The sequence below is a fragment of the Brachyhypopomus gauderio genome, unplaced genomic scaffold, assembly GCF_052324685.1.
Source record: "Brachyhypopomus gauderio isolate BG-103 unplaced genomic scaffold, BGAUD_0.2 sc490, whole genome shotgun sequence".
Classification (NCBI taxonomy): Eukaryota; Metazoa; Chordata; class Actinopteri; order Gymnotiformes; family Hypopomidae; genus Brachyhypopomus; species Brachyhypopomus gauderio.
In genome coordinates, this window is record NW_027507311.1 from 1 (window position 1) to 9956 (window position 9956).

At 38.0% G+C, this 9956-nt stretch overlaps 2 long non-coding RNA genes across 3 annotated transcripts; one reads left to right on the plus strand and one right to left on the minus strand.

Annotated features, from left to right (window-relative positions):
- The first annotated feature begins 930 nt into the window (after nucleotides 1-930).
- LOC143506583 (uncharacterized) lies at nucleotides 931-6327 on the plus strand. The gene is made up of 2 exons (XR_013128399.1): nucleotides 931-3896; nucleotides 3933-6327. It is a non-coding gene; the product is annotated as an uncharacterized LOC143506583 (long non-coding RNA).
- LOC143506582 (uncharacterized) lies at nucleotides 3529-9471 on the minus strand. Of its 2 annotated transcripts, XR_013128398.1 has the most exons (4): nucleotides 8790-9471; nucleotides 7381-7406; nucleotides 6166-6220; nucleotides 3529-4243 (listed from the first exon to the last, which is right to left on the minus strand). It is a non-coding gene; the product is annotated as an uncharacterized LOC143506582 (long non-coding RNA). The 2 variants fall into 2 exon arrangements; XR_013128397.1 differs by lacking the exon at nucleotides 8790-9471 and having other exon boundaries at nucleotides 7381-8776.
- Nucleotides 9472-9956: the final 485 nt, after the last annotated feature.

Sequence of the window (9956 nt, forward strand, 5' to 3'; positions counted from 1 at the left end):
CACGCTGTTGAAATTCAACTCTGTAAAAGTAATCAACAATTTCGCCAATCGGTTGTGCTTCAGACATAATCACATCTTTAAGGAAATAGTGGAATCGATGTTCAAACATCCTGGCTGCTGTGACAGGGTTAGTTTTTATTAGAGCACATCTTTCTGACCAGTCTAGATCATCAGTAGAAGTTTCTCTCCCCTCTTGTTTGAGAATAGTTTGCAATAATTCTGGCCAACGCAGATCAGCAGATGAAAATGAGCAAAACCATGTGGGAATACCCAGTTGTCGCACCATTGCAAACAGGTCTTTTTGAACACTTTGCCAGAAAGGGGGTGTACCACGAATAGGTCTTAAGAATTTATACCCTTCATCAAAATTGAAAATGTTCTGCAAGGCTTCTCTGTTAGTCAACATTTCTGATGTAATCACAGGTTTGTTGCGTGTATCATGTCCTTTTCTCAATGCAATAGACACATTTGACACAATCTGATTTAACTCTGACAAATATTGACCATAAAAAATGTAATCCAAGTTCTTTGCAAAACGTCCGTCTGCGTTGAGTATTCTGGTGTTCAAGTATCTGCTCAGTGTGAGTTTCTCTTTTCTGTGGTCATGAAAAGTACCCGTACCATTTGGAAATAGAACTGGAAAACACTTTGCCTCATTTGAATGATCGTTCAAGAGCCTTACAGGATTATTACCTTCTGCAGGTGCCACAGACATTATGCCATCAAAGTGCTGATCCAAAACCTCTTGTGCAATATCAACAGGTTGTAAACAGGTATCCATGAACATACCGTGCTGTTGTCTGTCGTGCAAGGTTTCATCTATATCCACATCTTCAGATTCATTATTCTCATCATTGTTCTCCTCATCAACATGCTGTGTACATGTGTCATCAGGCTCTTGTGTTTCATGTTCAGTTTTATTTAGTGGATTGACCCAGTCATTATTAAATGTCACATCTCTGTAAAAGTCATTATGTTGTTTGAGGTACAATAATGCATCCTTTATTTTTTCTGTATTAACAAATTTGTACTCATAGTGCCCCTTGTAAGTCAATTTCCTCTTTAGTTTTATGCGAATCATCAAATCAACATTTTCTGTTCTTGGTAGCACTTCAGTTACATCTGTAATGTTAGATGGAACACACACAACAGGTCCATGAACACCATTCTGTCCACCTTTTGGTAAAGACACAAGTCTCATGAATGGAATATTCATCCCAATCAGATGTTGTTCAAGTGAGTTTAGATTGTGTAGTTCAGGTGGAATTGGTTCTAGTGCAAGATTGTTCATAACACTTTCTTCTGGCATTTTCCCATTAAGAATCTTTCTGTGACATGTGTAGCAAATCCACAGTGATCCAGCAGGGCCAGTTTGAATGTTACACTTAGGAACACAGGTATGACTACATCGATGTAAGTATGTGTCAGTAATACATCTCTCTGCTATGGAAACAACCTCCTGGGCTTTATTGAGATATGTATCTTTTCTGCATTTGATTACTTGATTCTTGAACAATAGTCGATGGCATACTGAGCACACATATTCAGGACCAGTACTTATTTTCTCTCTGAAGTTTTCAGTCACATAGTTAATATCTTTGTGTTTCCTTTTTTCTGTGTTCTTTCTTTCTTTACTTCTGTTTTTAGTAACGTTAGCATAGCAGATGTCTGTTTTATACCTCTCAATACCAAGTTGTTTCTTAGCTGCTTGATGTTGAGGATCATGATGATAAGCTTCAAAACTCCTCTCCATACTCTTCTTTTTCTTAGCCGTTTGATATTCTGGATCGGTATGATAAGCGTCAAAACTCTGTCTTTTTATAGTCTCTCTGTGATGTTCATTTGAGGAATATTTATTAATACTTAATTGTTTCACATGTTCCCTGTGTTCCATATCCGTCGCATATTTGTTTACACTTGCTTGTTTAACTTTTCCACTGTGTTCCATATCCGTCGCATATTTGTTTACACTTGCTTGTTTAACTTTTCCTCTGTGTTCCATATCCGTCGCATATTTGTTTACACTTGCTTGTTTAACTTTTCCACTGTGTTCCATATCCGTCGCATATTTGTTTACACTTGCTTGTTTAACTTTTCCTCTGTGTTCCATATCCGTCGCATATTTGTTTATGCTTAACTGTTTATTCCGTTCTTTATGTTGCGAATTCGTTGCGTATTCAACACTGCTACGTGTTTTGACACTATCTCTGTATATTTCATTTTCACGGTATCGTTTCAGTGTTCTCTGAATCTTTTCCTCCTGGCTTGTTCCATATTTGATTCTCCGTTTCTCAAGTTCAGAGCGACTGGACTTTGTTTCTGATTTTCTGCTGTCACATCTCTTTAAACCTAGTGCGGCACAGGTCTGTCCATCAGGAACTTTAACACACGTCACTACTTCATAATGAGACTCGCTACAATGTTTGAGGTATATTCCCGCATCTTGGTCGCAACTATTGCACGATGAATATTTTAGCCACGTATTTCTAGTGAATGTAAATATATTGGTAAAAAAAAGATCGGCTGCAGCTTGTATTTCAACTTCAGTAGCCCAGGTTCCCACGTATTTCATTCGGGAAGTAGCAAGATAATTTGCAACAGATGAAAACCCTTGTCGAAGACAGTTAATGTACTTAGATTCGTTTCTCTCCATTTGTGTAGTTACAGCACGTCGTATTTTTCTGTGTTCTTTCTCACTTCCGCTAATTGCAAATGCCAGTGATCTGAATAAACAGTTACCGTCACCAATGATAGTTTTTGTTTCACAAGGATCACCCATCGGTACTGGTATGATTTGGTCGCTACGAGCATGTTCGATGTACACAACGTTTTGCCTTAAACATAATGTCTTCTGCTGTTTCACTGTCAATGGACAAAACTGAAAGTATTCACGTTGTGTGTCGCCAATCAGCACGTCACTGTCATTTCTCACAGATACATCGGTAAGGTTGTTTACATGCTTCATTCGTTTACCAACATGCAGTTCGGGTACCGTTTTCACCTCGGAATCATTGTCAGCTGCTTTGCGTTTACTTTGCACGTTTGCTTTGCTGCAGGGTTGTGAACGGTCAAATGCGTCACCTTTTTTAGTTTCATTTTCATTTGTGTTACGATTTCGTTTTAGCACACTGCTGTAGAGCTCTCGGTGTGTAGTGACAGACAAACCACCTTGTGTTTTCTCTTCCGCTGTGCTTCTGCCAGTTATGTTCACAACAACGCCAGTAACTTCAAATTGTGCTCCTTCAGCTTTCAGTGAAAGACCAAGTATCATAACGTGGTTAAGTAATGATTCCATGTCAGCATAAAAAGCAGCCAAACTCTTGCCTGAATCAATACGTGCACCGTTTTCGCTTCGTGAATGAGAGTCAATCAGCACATACCAGGAGTCTTGTTTAATGATAGCACATGTATTCTCTTTAACAGTAAACAAACATGCTTCACATTGCATAAACACTCTTCGGATTGCCTCATCATGTGACATAAGAACGTTTTGTAACGGTCCATATTCAGTGACGCCAAACTTCCCAGTAAACATTTCATCATGAAAATTTATTGAAAAGTCATATCCACACACAGTGTATTCTGTAGGTACATCTGTAACATATAAATAGCCCAATGGATCATGAATTTTGCCGGCATCTCTTATATTGCTGTAGAATCTGTCACCATTCAGCAGAACATCATCAAGGTCTCTGATTGTCCAAGAAAGCACATTTTTTACTTTGTTAGTCATGATGGCAGTAATACTATTTGCAACACATTGTTTGTTACTGTTTATGCCAAACTTTGGATGAGCTTGATGAAAAGAACCTCTGAGCATATCCACATGTACACATTCATCAGAATCAGTTTTGCAGCTTGTATCTGGTAAGGTATTTGGCAAGTATTTGGCAATTGTATTTGGCAAGGTATTTGGCAAGGTATTTGGCAAGGTATTTGGCAAGGTATTTGGCAAGGTATTTGGCAGGTATTTGGCAGCTTGAGTTTGTAAATTGCTTTGAGGAGTGCTCTTCAGGAGCACTCCCGTGTCAGTCAGACCTTTTTTGTCAAGGGATGAAGGCATAACCCCGTCAGTCAGAGACGAGATCTGGTCTGCAGGACAGCTGTGGCTCACAGGAACAGTCTCAGTCAGGACCTTTTTGTCAGGGGAAAAAGCCAGAACCCCGTCAGTCTGAGCCACAAGCCGCTCCGTAATCCTCCTCCTGGCTGCAGCCGACCTCAGCGAAGCTTTCGTGCGAGGCATCTGAAAATACAAACACACAACCAGTCAAAACCTATGATGTCTATCCCAACACGACATACTAATCAATCAATATTACTTAATACAAACAGCACATATCAAATCATAAAAAGAAAAAAGGTAAAAAAAAATCAGAACAGACATTGTATTCGTGACAGGTGTATTCATGACTAATTTCTTACTTGCATACATTGTTACAGTATTGCATATAGAAATTACTGTGAAGTAAATGCCTTCCTAACACCATGTTATACAAACTAAGCATTACTTTATAATCAAGGGACTTGATTCAAGGGACCATTTCCACTAATGTACATTTTTCAGAATACAATGAGCAAAACCACGCTTTACTGCTCATTTAAAAGCTGTATAGCTTTAAAACAAATAACCACATCAGAATACTTGATCAGACAAGCTTAAGTTGCAAATATGTACATCACTAAACACTTTCAGCTCAACAGTTTAAAAATGTATTGTGTGTGTGAGATGTGTTCAGCAGGCTTTGCTTCAACAGGACATTCTTGCTTCTTCCTTGGAACGCCAACATTCATTCTTCATCTGATTCAGGAGCTTGATGTCAGCAGCACCTGTGTAACAGCTGTTTCATATACTCTACTTGTGCTAAGCACTGATCACTTAGTGTATATATAAATAAACAATTTAACACATTAAATGTCTTTGTTCCAATAGCGTAGTTAATCTAACAGACAAGTTAAACAAAAACATTCCATTTGGTTCCACTTTAGCAATTAAAACATATTACCACATAATGCATTGTGAAACAGAATATGTATTATGAAAATGTTGCTGGGTGTTATCGTGCCCATGCTAACTTCTAAGCATTAATTTCAATAGTAGTTAAATTAATAATACATTGTTCAGCTCATCATTTGTGCACTTACTCAACTGGACACTAAACTCAACCATGTTTACTCACTATATAATAATTTTGTATACCACCACTCAACACTAAATCAACTTCACAGCTAAAATGCATGTGTGTGTCATCTTCATACAGCAGGCATTGCTCCAAGATTAATCTTGTGTGTGTGGCACATCATCTAGCAGGCGTTGAGTGGCATCCTCAACCAGCAGGCGTTGAGTGGCATCCTCAACCAGCAGGCGTTGAGTGGCATCCTCAACCAGCAGGCGTTGAGTGGCATCCTCAACCAGCAGGCGTTGAGTGGCATCCTCAACCAGCAGGCGTTGAGTGGCATCCTCAACCAGCAGGCGTTGAGTGGCATCCTCAACCAGCAGGCGTTGTGTGTGTGTGTGTTATTCTTGTGTCTTAATTGTCACACCAACAGCACATTTCACATCTTTCAAAGTTGATCAGTATCATGTAATCAGCAGCACATGTGATACCTGTTGCACATACTCACAAGTGTATTACCATTTGATGGGCTATTTTATAGCATGCATTAAATATTTCTAGTGCAAATACTACACATTCACTGCATTAATGTAATTACTGCTGCATAATCTTTAAACTATTGGACAGAATATTCATGAGCCAATTAAACTGTGAGAATGCATCAAATTGTCCTCAACACAGAATACAATGAAGACTACTTCAAGACATCCGCTACACTGCAGTTTACTCTGTTCCAAATAGGAGTATAAATTTAGTCTAGGCAATAAGCAGGTTAACTTACTGTACCTAATCAAGTTTCAAACATCAAAGCACAATTAAGACAGGGTACACATTGAACAGGACTTTGAGAAGTTGGAGCTGCAGTTTCTGAGTTCTCTTCTATACATTTTACATTATTGCTTCCAAGTGTTTACATATCACTACAGATACTCATCATAAATGAACAATTATTCTGCAACACATCAACTACTCTCACCATTCATTGTGTGCACCGTTTTATAAAGGTATACCAGTTCAACCACTGTTCATACACGATACACTTCAAACGTACCTTTAATGTGTTCCAGCACAATTCTCCTTCACCACAATTCTCCTTCACCAACAAGCTATTCATACAAAATAGACAAAACACATTTGTAACAGTTAGTAAACATTAAGGGGTTAAAAAATTCATATGTATAATTTTAAAAAGCTGCTATAACGACATGAATCATCAATTGGACAAACACTTAGAATCTTTCTATTCTACTTAAGGCTACAGTTATACAGCATTACTAAAGCCCCATACTTATCAAGTTATTTGGCTAGTGTATATAAGTATGGTATGGAAGTTTATCTATGTTAATTTTAAAATGAAAATGTGAAAATAATTAAAATATTAGTCCATTCTAACTTCTAAGCATCAATTTCAACACAGGTTGTTAAATTAATAATACTATATAATAATTTTGTATACACCACTCAACACAAAATCAACTCCACAGCTAAAATGCATGTGTGTGTGTGGCATCTTCATCCAGCAGGCGTTGTGTGTGGCATCTTCATCAAGCAGGCGTTGCTCCAAGATTATCGCGTGTGTGTGGCATCTTCAACCAGCAGGCGTTGTGTGTGTGTTATTATTCTTGTGTCTTAATTGTCACACCAACAGCACATTTCACATCTTTCAAAGTTGATCAGTATCATGTAATCAGCAGCACATGTGATACCTGTTGCACATACTCACAAGTGTATTACCATTTGATGGGCTATTTTATAGCATGCATTAAATATTTCTAGCGCAAATACTACACATTCACTGCATTCATGTAATTACTGCTGCATAATCTTTAAACTATTGGACAGAATATTCATGAGCCAATTAAACTGTGAGAATGCATCAAATTGTCCTCAACACAGAATACAATGAAGACTACTTCAAGACATCCGCTACACTGCAGTTTACTCTGTTCCAAATAGGAGTATAAATTTAGTCTAGGCAATAAGCAGGTTAACTTACTGTACCTAATCAAGTTTCAAACATCAAAGCACAATTAAGACAGGGTACACATTGAACAGGACTTTGAGAAGTTGGAGCTGCAGTTTCTGAGTTCTCTTCTATACATTTTACATTATTGCTTCCAAGTGTTTACATATCACTACAGATACTCATCATAAATGAACAATTATTCTGCAGCACATCAACTACTCTCACCATTCATTGTGTGCACCGTTTTATAAAAGTATACCAGTTCAACCACTGCTCATACACGATACACTTCAAACATACCTTTAATGTGTTCCAGCAGAATTCTCCTTCACCAACAGGCAATTCATAGAAAATAGACAGAACACATTTGTAACAGTTAGTAAACATTAATGGGTTAAAATAATTCATATGTATAATTTTAAAAAGCTGCTATAACGACATGAATCATTAATTGGACACTTAGAATCTTTCTATTCTACTTAAGGCTACAGTTATACAGCGTCACTAAAGCACCATACTTATCAAGTTTTTGGGCTAGTGTATATAAGTATGGAAGCTTTTCTGTGTCAATATTAAAATGAAAATGTAGCCTAACACGCATGTTCCACACATACAAGCAACTTTGAGCTCAAAATTCAAATGCAATAACTCCATTTACATTTGCAATGTGATAGACGTCTATTCATATTTCACATACATTTTGGTGCTGACAAACCACCGACACAAAAAAACATTCACATTCAGACTAGTATAAAAAGCACAAATTGCCTCTGCAAGCACGTACATTTTTATACACAACGTAAAAAATTATATACATAACATACTCATAGTCCATTATTTTGACTAAAAAAATTAAAACCTGTGCGTGACCAGGTTTTCCAACGAGCACAAAACATGCATAGCAACACTCGACCCAGCAGACGCTTCATTTACCCAAATACACCATTATCTGGGCTACATTAAACCATATACACGAATCGCCCGATTGTACAGTTATAAATCAGTACGTGTAAGTGCTACTACTTCACTACATCTACAACCACGCCTACTCAGCCAGCGCCCTCGTGGTCAGCTGCACTGGGCGCCGCCATTACAGGCACAAGACCCACACGCCATCTTAGAGCAACTACAAAACCGCTCTTACTCATACATATACAAATCATGTATACTTGCTCATACATGTACACTGCAAATATATGTAACATCAAATAACTCGTTTTCATGAAAGAACTAGGCAATATAAATGAAAACTGATGGCACTCTGGACAACTACAACAGCACAAAAACGTTCCGCTAGCATACGCACGGAACATGCTAGCGTTGTACTAGCGAACGCACTAACCACGTTATAACATACTTTAATCCTTTATTTAGCTCATTTGCCATCTCATACACTAAAACGTCCATCTAAACACAATTAACCAAACAATCTAGAGCAAAAATCCGACGTCAAAAACAACACATTTCTGACATTTGTCTAATCGGACTAGCATGCTAAGCGCAAACAGCATGATAGCATTGAACTAGCACACGCGCTAATTACATTATAACATACTTTTATTCTTAATTTATCTCATTATCTCCCTCACTAAACTTTACGTCCACACAAGTAACTTTATCACAAACAAGAACATTAACCCAGCATATTAAAAAACAGCACATTTTAGACAATTGTCTTACACTACTTAAGAGACCAAAGCACATCTTACCTCAACAAGAGCAGAATGCACGAAAGAACCTGATCGCACGTGCGAGGGAACATTCTGGGGCGGGGCCATCGACCAGAACAGGATACACGGGCAGCAGACACCCTTCAACAACCACAATGACTTTAAGTCCACATTAGTCAGTCTTTTAAAGCCATCACATTTGTTGTGATCCTAATATTTATGATTCTGAAAATCAAATAATTAGAAGTAAATGTCTTGTGTGGTTTTCATGTCCCATGGCCTCAAAAACGCACACACACAGCCCTGTAAGTAAACATGCACTCACTTTCTTTATTATACTTGGCTACCACAAGAACACCATGACAAACCAAAATAAGTATTTGTCAGCATGTTGATAAATTCTGTTTTTTTTTAATTATTATTTAGTCATGTTTTTTACTGCCTCATAGGCCTATTGTCTAGACTTCTCATTAAGAAATCCACTTCAAGCATTCTAATCAAAACGTATCACATATAGCATAAACACTCACAGATCTACCTACAGTACTCACTACACATGGTCTTTTCTCCCTCTTATCTCTCTCTGTATTACACACTCCACCATATTATGTCAGACATGCTCACTGTGACAACTAACACTGCCCATTATACACACACAGACACACATTCACATACAGCCCTTACTCATGAACACTTTCACATAATCACAACAAACCTATCTCTCTCTCTCTCTCTCTCTCTCTCTCTCTCTCTCTCTATCTCTCTCTCTCTCTCTCTCTCTCTCTCTCTCTCTCTCTTTATTATACATGCACACACATGCACTGGCCTACCTATTGGTTTCATATACACATTGCTTCACCCATACCTACCCAGTGATTACATACATGCTTACGCATCTCAGTCATAGGTTCAGCACATACACTACATACACCATCATCAGACATGTGAGTTGTCTGTGACAACTGACACTCCTAAAACCTCTTCATGACATATATATTTCATATTGCAACTGCCCCATAACTACACTGCCCTAGCCATTCTTATCCATACTTCAGGGACTAACAATCACATGCACAAACTAACATTTAGTTTGTTTTTGATAACACTCACACACTCTCTCTATCACACACACACATACACAAACAAATACAGCTCTAGCTCATGAATGCTTTCATGTACTCACACCAAACGTCACAGGCACACTCC